The sequence below is a fragment of the Ruditapes philippinarum genome, unplaced genomic scaffold (assembly GCF_026571515.1).
Source record: "Ruditapes philippinarum isolate M1 unplaced genomic scaffold, ASM2657151v2 ctg3148_1_1_1_1, whole genome shotgun sequence".
NCBI classification, from domain to species: domain Eukaryota; kingdom Metazoa; phylum Mollusca; class Bivalvia; order Venerida; family Veneridae; genus Ruditapes; species Ruditapes philippinarum.
This window is the reverse complement of record NW_026853033.1, coordinates 44,752-60,783: the sequence shown is the minus strand read 5'-3', so window position 1 is coordinate 60,783 and position 16,032 is coordinate 44,752. Positions and strand designations below refer to the sequence as shown.

General features: G+C 31.3%; 1 long non-coding RNA gene across 1 annotated transcript; it reads left to right on the top strand.

The window, feature by feature from the left end:
- The first annotated feature begins 5,628 nt into the window (after positions 1-5,628).
- Positions 5,629-11,710, top strand: LOC132732096 (uncharacterized). The gene is made up of 3 exons (XR_009625983.1): positions 5,629-5,868; positions 9,658-9,947; positions 10,648-11,710. It is a non-coding gene; the product is annotated as an uncharacterized LOC132732096 (long non-coding RNA).
- The last annotated feature ends 4,322 nt before the right edge of the window (positions 11,711-16,032 follow it).

Genomic DNA, 16,032 nt, shown 5'->3' with positions numbered 1-16,032 from the left:
GCAACAAAAGAAACTTATATCAACAGCATAGAACCATACCAGCCTAAATATCTTTTTTTTTTCAAAAACCTTATATCTATACAACATGGTGTTTAGTATTGTTATAGTATTTCAATATGGTACCAGAAACAATCATTATGTATTGTTTGTAACATCATCGGGAGAACTCAACATTTTAACAATCGCGAAAATACATTACTTTTATGAATATTGTGTCTCAAACACAGAAGTAAATAACAAAACATTATCGTGAACAATTATCAGCACTAAAAGTATTTCTTAACACCATTATTTACATCTACAAATACATTCAACTTACTCAGGAATGAATTAAATCTTTGTGGTGACAATTTGACAGTGAAGTCGGCATTTTGGTGTCGGTAAAGTTTGCAAGTGTGAAAAGTACAATCAAAGGTATCAGACTGCAATAAACATCCAACAGTACCTATTCGGGACACCTATCCTAAATGTGTAACTCTCCTATTGTTTACTTTGTGTATAAATGAAGAATTCTAAATCTAAAACTAGGCTGCGGATCATTTAATTTTAGTGTATTGATAAACTTTTGTGACGTAAAACGTCCGCAGCTCTTTCCGTGAATCTGATTGGTTCGTAACATTCCGTAGTCTATTTTGATTGGACAAAGACTCTGTACCCTTGAAGTAGTCCGCATTTTCCAAAGGAACGGAATTCTTACGCATTTGTCTATATATTGAGCGTCGCAAAGCATTCTGTGGCTTACTGATGATTAGAGAGTTGATAATTTAGTTAACATTCTATGCAATCCGCATACATTTACTCCGCAGATACCACAGCATTTGTTATGTGAGTAATATCCGCAGCTTCCGCAGCTAAAAATAATCCGTAGTAACAACAACTTCCGATATAAACAAAAACATCCGCAGCTGTCAAAATCCGCACCTTATACAGTACGGTTTAAATCTGTGTACATATAAATAGTCTATACAGTATAGTAGCTCAGCTACTATAATTATATCAGAAAGTACATCTCCTTTGGAATAATAACAACAACAAGTCTACATAAGTTTTTGCTATTTTATTGACAGAAAATAAAAGCTATTGCAATCTACCAAGGGCATACAAATTAGAATTAAAACAAAGACACAGAGCTTTTGTATAATTTATTTATCATACAATACGTTCATAAGATAAACTTGGAATATATTTCAACGTTTGAATAGTTAAAGTTTAAAGAGTTATATATATACATATATTAAAATTGATTAAGTTTCAATATGTTTCTCTTATGTGTTCAATAGTACTTATGCACCTGTGTGCAAGGATTGTATTTATTTAAAGGTGATTTCGACATCACTACCGTATTTAATATAAAAGGAGTATCCCAATGTGCAGTGTTCAGGTGCCTTATATAATTGTTGAAGAACAGGTGACTGGTCTATATTAGATGGCCTAGGTAGTCAAGAATAAAAATAGAAGTGTGCCCTTTTCCAATATTATACTATTTAGGTTGAATACCACTAAATTAAAATATCTATTTCTACAAATAATCTTCAGAAGTAAATCCTCATCAATTTTAACGTTATATAGTGCTAACGTTTCCGCGCCATCCCTGACAACGACACTCGGAGACGCCGGCATTTTTATAACAGTATTTTGATACAACTATCCATGAAACGTGTGTTATGTTATGATAAACAATGCTTTACCACCATGATATAATTACAATATGAAACTAACTTCTGTCTTACTGATAGCTGATTTTATTAAAACTTCCTTTTTGTACGTTTATCATTCACGATAAAAGAAGTACTTGTAAACAAAGTTTTTAGATTTAAATGACAGGACGATATTGCACTCTTATTATCTCTATTCACATAAATCGCAATATTGTAAGCCTTTTGTATTTTGTTTGCATTGCATTCAATTATTCCTGTTTCAAAATGTTTGAGATTAACGATTGCCTTGGGTCTATAATTGAATGATAAATTATTGCTCAACAAACAAGACATATCTTAAAGATATGGCTAAGGTTTTGCCGGCATAACCACAGAATACAATCATATAACTGGCTGCTCTATCGTTCGTTATATATATATATATATATATATATATATATATATATATATATATATATATATATATATATATATATATATATATATATATATATATATATATATATATATATATATATATATATATATATATATATATATATATATATAAGAAGCTTTATTTGCAGAACTTAGATTATTTTCCGCACGGATTAAACGCCAGGAAGGTTGTTTGCTTGAGTAGGAAATCGTCCTATACATAGATTATGTATTTGTATGTTAGATTTGTCTAAAATTAAGCAAATTAATTCTTTTTTATCTAAATCTATTGAAATTATTTAAAGAGATAAAAAAATAAGTATTCGTTTGCTTTTGAATATTGTTGAAGTGTTTTGGGAACATTGCTCCCTTGTTTTTCTTTATTTTCATACTTTAATTCAAAGTTTCAATCTATTCAGTATGTTGTTTGCCGTATGGTTTGCCTTTGTCTACTATATATTATAAAAATTGATAAGAATATATATATATATTTGTCCCATAACACGTTGTACATAAACATTTTATACAATGCCTTTTATATACAATGGGCATTGATACACTGCTGTTGGTTTGGACATTGCAGATGCGCGCGCATAATCAGTGGTGATAAATCAGTCTTTAAATTTAAAAATCTAGCTTTGCTTAAAATTCCATTATCAAAACAATCAAAAAATAAGAGAGGGAGAAGGGGAGGGCATTTGATCCCCTTCGAAGTGTATGACGACATAAAATTCCAACCAAACTTCAACTTAACAAAGGTAAGTCACGTTTATTTGTGGGATTTCATTACGTACGTAACTGTACGCAAACCATCTACTAATTGTATCCCTTGTGACTACATTATGAGGTTTAATGTAACTGGTGAATAAACATGTTTTACCCTGTTAAAGATTCGCAGTCCTCTTTAAATATTCCTTAAGCACAAAAACAACACACAATCTTCTATCTGGAGGATAAGATTTCAATTCAGCAACAGGGTTACTTAACACAACACGACACTGTTTAAATAACCCACTATAATGCAAAATATATGATGAAGAACATTTCCTCATGTCTTTGATATCAAGTAAATATATAGACTGAACCCGGCTTGCCAAAGTCAATGCGATTAACATACATAATTTTAGAGTCAAACGCTTCAATGAAAGTTTGCTAACTGGTGACAATTTCCTCAAATACGTTAGTACTGCCGATACATCCCATGTTTCACAATATTTTAGAACCGAAGGTTGAAGGTTGAAAATACCTTTCATATATCTGATTATTATTGGATGAGATCCAATGGAAAACACATCTTTAACAATACCTATAGCAAAAAGAGCACTTCGTGCTGTATTAATGGCACTATAACTACATCCACTGTCATAGAGACTTGTAAGAAAATCTAAGACAAAATTTAAATCTGTTTGAACTGAATTAATCTGTCTGTCATTACAGAATCTGGTCCAACGATTAATATAAGACACATATTTTTTTTCGTATCTTTTCTCCATGATGCAAGTATGATATTGGTAGACTTAACTGATATGTTCTTACTTTGGAAAGATCTCCTGAAAGCCGACAAGCAATTCTCAAATGCGTGGCACTTTTAAGTAAAATGTTGACGTTTTCTCCATTCATTGCGTTGACCACCATGTTAGAAACATCTTGCTATGTCTCTATTGAATTAAACGTTCCTAGATTGCATATCCTGCTTCTAATAGATTAAAAGTCCACGTCTTACATGTTATGTTTCTAATACATAACACCATCCAAACATATCTTAGAATTTCTTGTAACCTGCACAATAAAAATCGGAACACCTAGCTTATAATTCAAAATCGTTCCGGAAATAATACGGATTGAAAGTGACTCTAAAAAGTAAAAGTATGAAAGTTAGATTTCGTAATCGTGTTTTGTTAGTAAAAACAATCTGAAAAAAAGTGTGATCAGAGGTAGCATAAATCACAACAAAATTACATGGCAATTTTAGGTTTGATTCTGTCCATGACGGATTATGAAAATGTGCAACGGCCCTAGCACCGGCTTAATTTTCAACACTTAAAAGTGTCGGATTCAATGATTTCGAAGGACAAGAAAAATATAATAGCACTGTAATTATGTACTGAACAACTTTTTACATCTGCCACACAGCACTAGACACCTGCTGTTGTGAAGTATTAAAATCTGTTTGTATTTCACAATCATCGTCAGTTTAAGAATGTCGGATGACATATAACTTTGAACCAAGTCATTAATTTCGACTGTTACAAGATATAATAAAGTGAATAACAGCAATATACCCTAGCATTTACTTACTGCAAAATGCATATGTTTATACCGAAACTGTATTGAAAATACACCAAATCAATACGGAACCTCCTTATTAAACAACAAGAAATTGTGTTGCCATTGGCTGCCATAAGGCATAATTTATAATTTCCGCATGCCGTTCTCGGAGCTTTAAGTGCTTTGATCTAATAAACAGTGCTGATGTTACCATTTTCATTCGGATCACTACAACCTTTCAATTAAATCACCGAATCTATAGAAATGTTTGTAACGGGAACATAGACGTTTGTTTACAAGCATTATAGCCAAAAATATTCCTCATTTTGCTCTTATTATCTGAAAAATGTATTAACGACACCACAACGGCTCTTAAAATTTCTAAAACTAAATCTCGTGTTAACGAAAACGCTACAAAAGCATTTTTAAGGACGATTGTGCCATCTGATAAACTTCAGAATTACAGGTACCCTGTGCTATATCACCAAAAGCAGTAACAACAAAGCCACTGATGAAACAAGAGAAAATTCCTGCTGTGCTATATCGTCAAGCTTTTCAACGAGTTATAACATAAGTTACCATGAAAAACATAATTGCATCGAGAGAAAAAATCCAGTATTTGGAAGAATATGATTGTAGAACGGTGACGTCACGTTGGTTTCATAGCTTATTATTTACTAATTACTTGAAACGAGATATATCTTGCTTGCTTCTGTTATCATACTCTAAATAATTTTTCGTTCATGTTCATATGACAGCAGTGTAATACTTTAACAGATTTAAAAGTAGATCATTAAACAAGTGCCACTCTATCTATCTTCAAGGTCTAAGCGCAATTTTCTTTCTAAAGTAGCCTTCCTACAGTTTCATGCTATTTTTTTATGAAAATGTTAAAAATGAATTTGAATGTGTAATATTGTGAAGAACCCAAAAGAAAGCAATTTACATACTGTCAATTGCACTTACAAATCACTTAAATTACCAAACAAATGGTCAAAATATGTATAAATAGACATTACTGCGTAAGTAACGCAGTAGAAATATAGTTGTAAATACTGATAATCAGTCATTAATCATACATAAAATGTAAAATATTGCTTGAATCTTGAAACATTTTAATTTTCCTTACGTTTTAATACATTATTTCTCAAGTTTGGGTTTATTGAAATATATTGACTTATCTGGAGGCATGTAGCTTTAATAAACAGTTGAGTATCTAGGCAGTTTATCCATAAATATCTGTGACCTGTGACTTTGCTTCTTATCAAACAAAGATATCGGCTAATCAGCTATTCGCAGTTTCTATGATTATATAATATCTAATATATGATTTAAAAAAAAAACTGTTGTAGCTAATTACATAACAGGGAGTGAAATGTGATAACTTTCAAATAAAACATTCGAGTTTTAACAACTGTATATGTGATAAATACAACAGTCTGTGCATAAACAATTCAAGACATCTGAACGAGAACAAAGAAATAATTAACAAATAATTAGCATTAATATTTTCAAACGCAACAAGGTACGTAAATTTCTCTTAATAATATATATATATAGCTTGTTTTCTTTATTTTGTAAACCCAACTGTTAAACATTTAACATGAATTTTCGAAAATATGATGAACAGTTTATTCATTTTTATTTAATTCTTTTCGGTGTTTTACTGTAATATATCAGATGATTATATTCTGATAAATCACTAAAGAAATTTATAAAATATAATTTTCACTGTAGCCGGACTATATCTGATTGCGGATGAAAAGAATATCATAACTAAATGGAATAACAGGCGAAAACAAATGCCATCATACGTTAGTTTTGCTTTTTTAGGGAAAAAAAGTGGCTGTCATCATACATCATGTTAAGAATGTAACAAAATTAGAGAAAGTTTAACAGACCTATATTTCAAAATAGATGATGTGACGACATGATGTGATGACTTCATAAAGGAGAATGCACGACGTTACGCGGCAAAATCAGTAAAAAAAATATTTAAAATCACTTAAAAAGCAAGAAATAAAAAGAAAATTTATTTCTTTTACATATATAAGATTGAAATATATTTCATTCGTGACCAGCTAATATATTTTTACGCTACTCGTGAAAATATTGCATGTGGTGTTCACCCAGTGATATATATTTCAATCTTACATTCAAAACAAAATAAAATATCCTCTATGCATACATTTTCTTTCAACCATCGATTTTTTTTGCTACCTACACGTTTTATATAAATGTTGTTTACAATGTACTATGTAACCAGTGCGCATTTACACAATAACGCTTGGACATGCAATTCATCAAATGCCGGGCACTTTTAAGTAAAATGTTGATGTCACATTTTTACAATTCGTTATTTGACAACAATGTTGAAACTAATGAAATAAAAGTTCCTCGATAACATGCCATGCTTCTAATAATAAGAAATTCACTGGTTACATGTCACATCTTAAGCATCATGTGTTAGAATTAATTCGTTCACTACTGACTGGTTTGACGTCCACTGTGGCTTACGTCAAGGCTGTGTTTTATCACCTTTACTTTTTAAACTTTAAGTCAATGATCTTGCGTTGTAATTTAAGTCTCTAAATATTGGTGTAACAATTGATGTTGAAATTGTATGTATTTTTTTGTATGCTGATGATATTGTGCTACTTGCGGAAACCGATCGTGACTTACAATGTTTATTAAATGGTCTAAACGATTGGTGAAGTATAAACAACATGTCAATAAATACAAGCAAGAGTAACATTGTTCATTTCCGCCCAGAATCCTGTACTAAATCAGATTTTGTCTTTAAATGTGGTCATGATACGTTAAGTTATGCTGATAAATACAAATATTTGGGAATCTTTTTGCATGAGCATGTCGATTTTAATGTTACAGCTAGGATGGTGGCACAACGCGCTAGCCGTGCGTTAGGCTTACTGATAGCCAAGTGTAAGTTAGTTGGAGGGGTTCCTCATAGCGTTTTTACTAAATTGTATGATTCTTTTGTATGGCCCGTTATTGCGTATGGGGCTTCCTTATGGGGTCATAAGTCATATTCTTGTATAAATGCTGTCCATAATCGAGCTATGAGATTCTTCCTTGGGGTTGGAAAATATACGCCCAATGCAGCAGTTTCAGGAGATATGGGTTGGGTCCCCCCTTTGGTCCGGCAATGGAAAGCAGTGGCCACTTTTTGGGTTCGCCTTTCCTAAACAAATACTTGTAGACTAAATAAACGGATTGAACTTTGGTCGTTGACAAAAGGTGCTCCTCAATGTAAAAATTGGTTTTATCATGTCTAAAAGCAATGGAATGAATTAACTCTTGGTATGTTTTGCGACTTGTCTTCACTCATTGCTAAAACTTCCTTTGTGCGCCAGGTTGAATCTTTGACGTTAGAGGGATTTGAGGCTGAATGGATCCGTTCAATTAATTGTACAGTGGGCCCGTCAGGTAGGGGTCTGAATAAACTGAGAACCTATTGAACTTTTAAGCAGGAACATTTTTCAGAAGAGTACTGTAAAATGATCTAACCCCCTGGGCATAGGTCAGCGTTTTGTAAATTTAGGTGTGGGGTAGCCCCTATTCGTATCGAAACGGGTAGGTACGAGAATCTGAGAATAGATGAACGCCACTGTCCTTTTTGTAATGTACTTGAAGATGAACAGCATGTTATATTAGACTGCCCAGTATATGATGATTTTAGATCAGAATTACTCTCTAAGGCTGTGTTGCACGAACCTTCTTTTATTAATTTTAGCAAAGACAACCAACTTGCATTTTTGTTCTCTAGTCAACCATTAGTCATAAAATGTGCCAAAACCTGTTTTAATATTCTTCAACGTCGTCAATCTTACTTGTGTAAATGATATATTTTATATAGAACATGCTACTGTATTTTTTATATTTTTTTATGTTTTGATGTATGTGTTTTATTTATTTTTATTTTTTTTTCTTATTTTGAAATAATAAAAAATAGCGACTGTTTTTTTTAAATCATATAAATAAATAAATGTATATTTCTTTCCATTAATTTATAGTATTTGTACTGTGTAGTTAGTTATTATTTATAATTGGATATAATTTTATGATTAGTATGATATTTTATCGTGTTATTATAAAATTAATGTTTTACTAGTCTCTTATAATTCAATGATTGAATGGTCATGTACTTTTCTGTGTTTTATGTTTGCTTATGAATTTTATTTGTGTATGTACATGAATGAGACTTAAATAAATAAATAAATATCCCAAATAAATTATAATTAGAAGTTAATTGATTGCATGACATTTGTTTAATTAATATATTAGATGTTTATTGGTAACAAGATAAGTCTGTTATAGAAGAGAAGTTCATCGGTTACATGCATGTTACTTACAGATAAGAAGTTCAATGGTAACATGTCATGTCTCTTATGATTTATAAGTTTATTAGTGACATGTCATGTCTCTTATGATTTATAAGTTTATTAGTGACATGTCATGTCTCTTATGATTTATAAGTTTATTAGTGACATGTCATGTCTCTTATGATTTATAAGTCTATTAGTGACATGTCATGTCTCTTATGATTTAGAAGTTTATGATTTAGAAGTTTATTATTTAGAAGTTTATTGCTAACATGTCAAGTCTCTCGAATGAATTAGGAATTCTTTGGTAACATTTCATGTTACTAAGAAGTTTATTGGTTACATGCCATGGCTCTATGATTTAGAAGTTTCACTGGTAATATGTCATGTCTCTGATGATTTAGAAGTTTATTATTTGAAATAATAAAAAATAGCGACTGTTTTTTTTAATCATATAAATATATAAATGTATATCTCTTTCCATAAATTTATAGTATTTGTACTGTGTAGTTAGTTATTATTTATAATTGAATATAATTTTATGATTAGTATGATATTTTATCGTGTTATTATAAATGTTTTACTAGTCTCTTATAATTCAATGATTGAATGGTCAATTTACATGTCTGTATTGGTAACATTGGATATCATAAAAATAATCAGACTGTTATTTATTAATTTTTGTAATGTGTGACATAAAATAATAAACTAATGAAAAAAATGAATTAAAAAGTGAGAATAAAACATGAAGAAAACAATGATATTATAAAAATAATTACCCCTTCCCATCTCTGAACCAATCTGACCACAAAACACCCGATATGCATTATCAATTCATTCCTAATACAACTAAAGCAATGAAATTCTAGCATAAGGACAATGTGATCTCCTAAAATTGATGATATTTGGCCATTTATTTGGAAAATAAATCATGTTTGAAATAACATAATTGTATACGTTTTCTTTTTCAGAGATTTGATTTGTCTGTTACGCAATGGCCTGTTACGAAACGGGAAAACAAATCCTTCTGGCTCGTACTGTGTTTGTGAAAGGAGAACTTAGAAAACTAGAACAACAAAAGTGTAGTCGGAACTTAACAGAGATTCGCGCTATTTTTATTGCTATAGATTCCAATATGAATGAAATCAGAAATCTAAAAGCAAAAATGATTGAATCAGAGTTATCTTCTTATCTAAGTGTTCTAACAAATATTGAAGACTTCGAGAAAGATATGCTTGAACTACAAACAAAGATAGAAGAGGTAACTTATCTGAAATTCTTGGTCGACAAATTAGGTTCGATGGGTAGTTTTTTTAAAAAAATTCAAAGAATTTAATCTGCTAAAAATTGACCGAGATCGCAATTTAATACGACAATATTATTTGGAATTAGTAAGTTAACTTCGCAAATTTCCTTCCCAAATGTTTCTAAAAGAAAAAACATGTTTTATTCTATAAAGAAACAAGCGTTTTATTATTATCCTTTATAATCTCATAAAAAGATTCGCATTTCTTGATATCGTATCATTTTATACTACTTTATATACATTGAATACATACAAATATGAACAATTGGCAACAGTTCTACATTTTGTATTTTCGGTCTCTATAGACGTAATTGGCTAAACATTAGTGTACTTGTAGTTGTAATATTTTTTCAATAGATTTGCACGATATAAGGAGACAAGCTAACTCAACAAACATAGCATTTAATGACTTGTTTACATGTTTATTTTTTAAGAGTAATTTAGACCAGTGTCACGTAATAAACACACGCGTGGTAATATTACGGGACACCGGAATACCATATCCGTTCAGTGTATTCATACTATTGTGTGCGAGATTCTTAAAAAGGGCAGAAAAATTGCAAGCATCCTGTGAAATATTCAATGTGCCTGTAATAAAGATATCAGAAATATTTTACATAGGATAAATATCATATACCTTTTTTTATCGTTACAGCAACGTGCGTTGAAGCTTTGTACAGCTTAGATGAAATGAAAGAATTGCAAAGGAATGCCATTTTACTACATAAGCTGAGTTTTTATATGACATAAAATAGGCTAATTTTTGTTAAAGTGTTTATGTTGCTAAGTAAGTGATTCAACATAATTCATCGAGACGACAGACTTAATTTCAAAATAAAAATCAACAACTTAAGTGCCAATCAAAGTAATGATGAAATGGTATCATATTTTTTATTTTGCTTTAATTTGTTAATACCTATGTACATAATAATGTGATAAAAAGTATAATAATATATAATAATATAGTATTTTGTTTGATTGTATTGACTTGCATCTGTCATCTACTCATTTACGGTTTAAAACATACATATGCCTTAAATAGATATATTTTAACCCTGTATAATTTGTCTTAATATGATTGATAAAAATAACGCCGACCTTTGATGTAGCTGAGGCAGATGTTGTTTGAATTGAGCAAACCATATATTGAAATAAATCGGAACTAGTCTATAATATAAGATCAGATAAGATGAAATTATTAAAATTAATGCTACTTTCATCAAAGATAAAGTTGTTTGGATTGAGAAGTTGTACTTGTAAATCTATTAGGAGTTTTCAGCCGAAGGTGGAAAGGAGGGTATTTAGTGGTCGACAACCCAATTTATTTAGTAACTATCACGCTGTGTAACTATTATGACACCAGCGCGTGATTAGTGCATGATTTCTTCGAATGATTTCTTTGTTCGAACCGTATCACAGCGGCATGAAAAATTGTTGATAAACAGTCGCCATCTTTCTGCGAGTAGTTGATGCAGAATAAGCATTGAAGCTAAATTAAAATTTACTTAGAATTAAGCTGTACCAACACCTCCCCTCCACCTGCATTCATTTATGATGTATGACTTAGTAGATTATATTTCTATAATATTTTATATATATTATGACCCACCTTTGCTTAGCATTCTTTGTTAAAACATTAGTTAATAAACATTTGGTAATTTTGTTTAGATTTATTTTAAGAACTGTCATTTTAAAAATAAATCACAATTATTCATTCATGTAGTAATTACTTATTTTTTGGATCCTAAAGCAAAAGAACTCACTTTGTGCAGCAGTCATGGGTATTTTAGTCCAAGGATTCCATTCAAATATTCAGGGAAAATGGTGAAATTGCGCCTTGCGATTCTACAACCGCAGTAACAAATACTCGGCGCACGCAGAATTTGAGACCATTGTTAAGTTACTTTTGTTTCAACTACAGAAAAAATATATATGAGAAAATTTCGAAACAACATCACATGCCAGTTCAATATGCCACGGTCTTTCAAATAGAAATTTGAAGCTGATGCGTCTGTGTCAAATGTAATTTGTGGTTTTAAAACAACAACATAAATAGAGCGGTTTAACCAGTGTTTCTAATTTGAACATGTAATCCATTGTAATCAGACCAGCGGGATATCCGTAAAATATTCAGTTTTATCATTTTCTCTTAAACATACCAAATAAAACGCTAAACATGACTGATTAAACCAAAGCCGAATACCAAGTGAACAGGAAACATATTTTGAAATAGATCTATATATCGGTTTTCTGACGGTCATATTATAACGTATTTTTACACGCATTTTTATGATCTTTATCGAAGCACACGTACATAGCTTTGATATAGTGCAAAGACAGGTAAGTTTGCAAACATTCAATCATATACAACTTGAATATTTTAACTATTTGAAGTTTTTATAATAAAAATTAAAACTATAATTTTGTCCATCTCTTTTAATCTTTGAAACCGCAACCCTGAATGGATTAATAATGGGTGAAATTTTAAGATATGTAATCAACTCTTGTCACGTGTACATTGATGTCACCAGAATAGGTATTGTGTTAGTTTAATATAGAACATTGTTATCACATCTTGTGACTTTTACAGATAAAGATAGTCAAGTTTATGGACATGTTTTATGAAAAACAAACAAGTAAATTATCAAAGCACACAATAACAAACATGTATATATAGATAGTGAACATTATTTAAATTTATTATTAAAAATATGTGTCTCGAAATACTACTTTTTTCATCAGCCGCATTGTTAAGGCTGCACTATCCTATGTCCACTTTGGGCTTCGGAATTGAAATGACTCTATTATGATGTTTTATCTATGACATTTTTCCTGTTTATATTAATTATCAACAATTTTCATAATTTCGTGAATAAAGCAATATTATTTATTTTTTCTTCATTTTGAGTTTTAATCAAATCACAAAAATAATGGAATGTATAATCATGACTGTACCATGGAGATATATAACGTTGTCTTATTTGACAAAATCTCTTACAAAAAAAAAGATACATGAAATTCATCTTCGATAAAGGAATTGTTTTAATTTTGCAAACAGTGTTTGTGGCGCCGTTATAAGTCGCAACGCGGCTATATGAACATTGTCTTTCGTCAGCCCATTAATCTATGATATACATGTACACTATTCTGGTTGAATCCAATTAACCATTGAAAATTTTATAAGAATATCTGGTCATCAGATGTCTAATAGGTCATCGTCAATTGCTGCATTTCTTGCTTGGATGCCCTTTGATAATGTTCACGAGTACTTAATCTAAACAGAAAATGACCTGTGCGCTGTGATTTGGTAAGGTATTTGTAATGAGCGCATATTTTTTTGCGCGGAGCTTCTCAGTTGTTACATTGCATCAACATTTGTACTTGTAAGCTTAGTGTTCAAATATTGCATTTTTCTCGTATTGAAAAAAAAAAACATTGATGAATTTTCATAAAATTGTTAAATGATAAATATAAAGGTTTGTTGTAATCTAACGCTAGTTGGCTTATATCTCTCTCAATTACACAAAAGTACTTGTCCAAAACGTTTACCGTTATGACGTAAAGAACAATCAGACACAATGGCGGAGGCGCGAGCGGCTGATTGGACGAACAGCTTACGCGCTATTTTTTTTGTTTATTATTATTATTATTATAATTTATCTACCCTTCAGTTTATCTGATATTGTCGATTTTTATGCCCCCGCCATGTAATGGCCGGGGCATATAGTGTTACCCTGTTCCGTCATTCCGTCCTTCCGTCCTTCCGTCCTTCCGTCCTTCCATCCTTCCGTCCTTCCGTCCTTCCGTCATTCTGTCATTCCGTCATCATCAGTTTCCGTTCATTATCTTAAGAACGGTTGGGCACATTGAACTCAAATTTGACATATGGATATGTCATGAGAAAATACAGGTCAAGTTCGAATTTGGTCATGGTTCGATGATTTTTTGCAGAGTTATGCCCCTTTTACTTTGAAAATAATATGAAATTTCAGTTTCCGTTCATTATCTCAAGAACGGTTGGACACATTCAACTCAAACTTGACATATGGATATGTTATGAGAAAATACAGGTCAAGTTCGAATTTGGTTATGGTTCAATGATTTTTGGCAGAGTTATGCCCCTTTTACTTTGAAAATAATATGAAATTTTCAGTTTCCGTTCATTATCTCCCCAACGGTACAACACAATCAACTCAAACTTGACATATGGATATGTCATGAGAAAATACAGGTCAAGTTCGAATTTGGTCATGGTTCGATGATTTTTGGCAGAGTTATGCCCCTTTCACTTTTAAAATAATATTAAATTTTCAGTTTCCGTTCATTATCTCCCTCAAGGTACAACACATTCAACTCAAACGTGACATATTGATGCGTCAAAGGAATGCGCAGGTCAAGTTCAAATTTGGTTGTGGTTCGATGATTTTTGGCAGAGTTATGCCCCTTTTACTATGAAAATAATATGAAATTTTCAGTTTCCGTTCATTATCTCCCTCAAGGTACAACACATTCAACTCAAACGTGACATATGGATGCGTCAATGGAATGCGCAGGTCAAGTTCAAATTTGGTCATGGTTCAATGATTTTTGGCAGAGTTATGCCCCTTTCACTTTGAAAATAATATGAAATTTTCAGTTTCTGTTTATTATCTCCCCAATGGTACAACACATTCAACTCAAATTTGACATATGGATATGTTTTTGGAATGCCCAGGTCAAGTTCAAATTTGGTCATGGTTCAATGATTTTTGGCAGAGTAATGCCCCTTTCACTTTGAAAATAATATGAAATTTACAGTTTCTGTTCATTATCTACCTAACAGTGTTACATATTCAATTTTAATTTGACATATGGATATGTCAAAGGAATGGGCAGGTCAAGTTGGAATTTGGTCATGGTTTGATGGATTTTTGGCAGAGTTATGTCCCTTTCACTTTGAAAATAATATGAAATTTACAGTTTCTGTTCATTATCTACCTAACAGTGTTACATATTCAATTTTAATTTGACATATGGATATGTCAAAGGAATGGGCAGGTCAAGTTGGAATTTGGTCATGGTTTGATGGATTTTTGGCAGAGTTATGTCCCTTTCACTTTGAAAATAATTTAGATACATCTTAGGAATAAGCAGTTTAAGTTTGAATTTGGTCATGGTTCAATGATTTTAGACAAACTTATCTTTCCTGAATGTTGGAAAAATTTTGAACTTTCAGTTTCAGCACTCATTCTTTTAGCCATTATTTTGGCTACAAATATGCAATATGCTTTTTCTAAAGGTTAAGACTGAATAATTTCAGTGCCTTGAACGTTGTATGGAAATGGTTTGTGTTAACATTGAAAAGTTTTAAGGGCTTTGAACTTAAAATGAAAAAAAAAAATTAATGCACCATCTGAAATTTTGGCTGCATGCGGGGGCATCCGTGGCATGATGACACATTTCTAGTTTACCAAAAGATTGCTAACGACCCGTATCTTATTTATGATGCATATAATAGTGCTCATGTTTGGAACGCCAGTACTCGCTATATAACGTACTGTATAATTGTTTTTTTCTGCGGGCTCCAAATTCTACGGTTTTTCCAAATTTTAGCATGTTTTTATTTCTGCGGACTTTATTTCTGCGGCACATTGTTTGGACAAAACGTGATTTTAATTCTGCGACTCGTTTTATCAAAGTCTAAGTCACATTACCCTATCTATCATATTTGCATTTACACGTTCGTTCGCATTTGTTTTTTGTCGTCACCGCAAAACTGTTTAGTAATTACGAACAATTATATTGTTTGCGTGCAAACACATATAATGCGCAACAATAGAAAGGTCAGCGTGAAGTGACGTGTGAAAATTATACCCTGGTAATATCTTTAATTTAATAAAATTGATAGAAGTATACCGTGAATGAGATGACAATTAAAGTAAACAACGAATATTTAGCAGTATTAAAAGTTGGAATGGTTTGAAATATCTTTATTCTTAAATTAGAATAATTAACAATAAGTACATCCTTACAAACATAGATAACATACTTAGCCGACAGC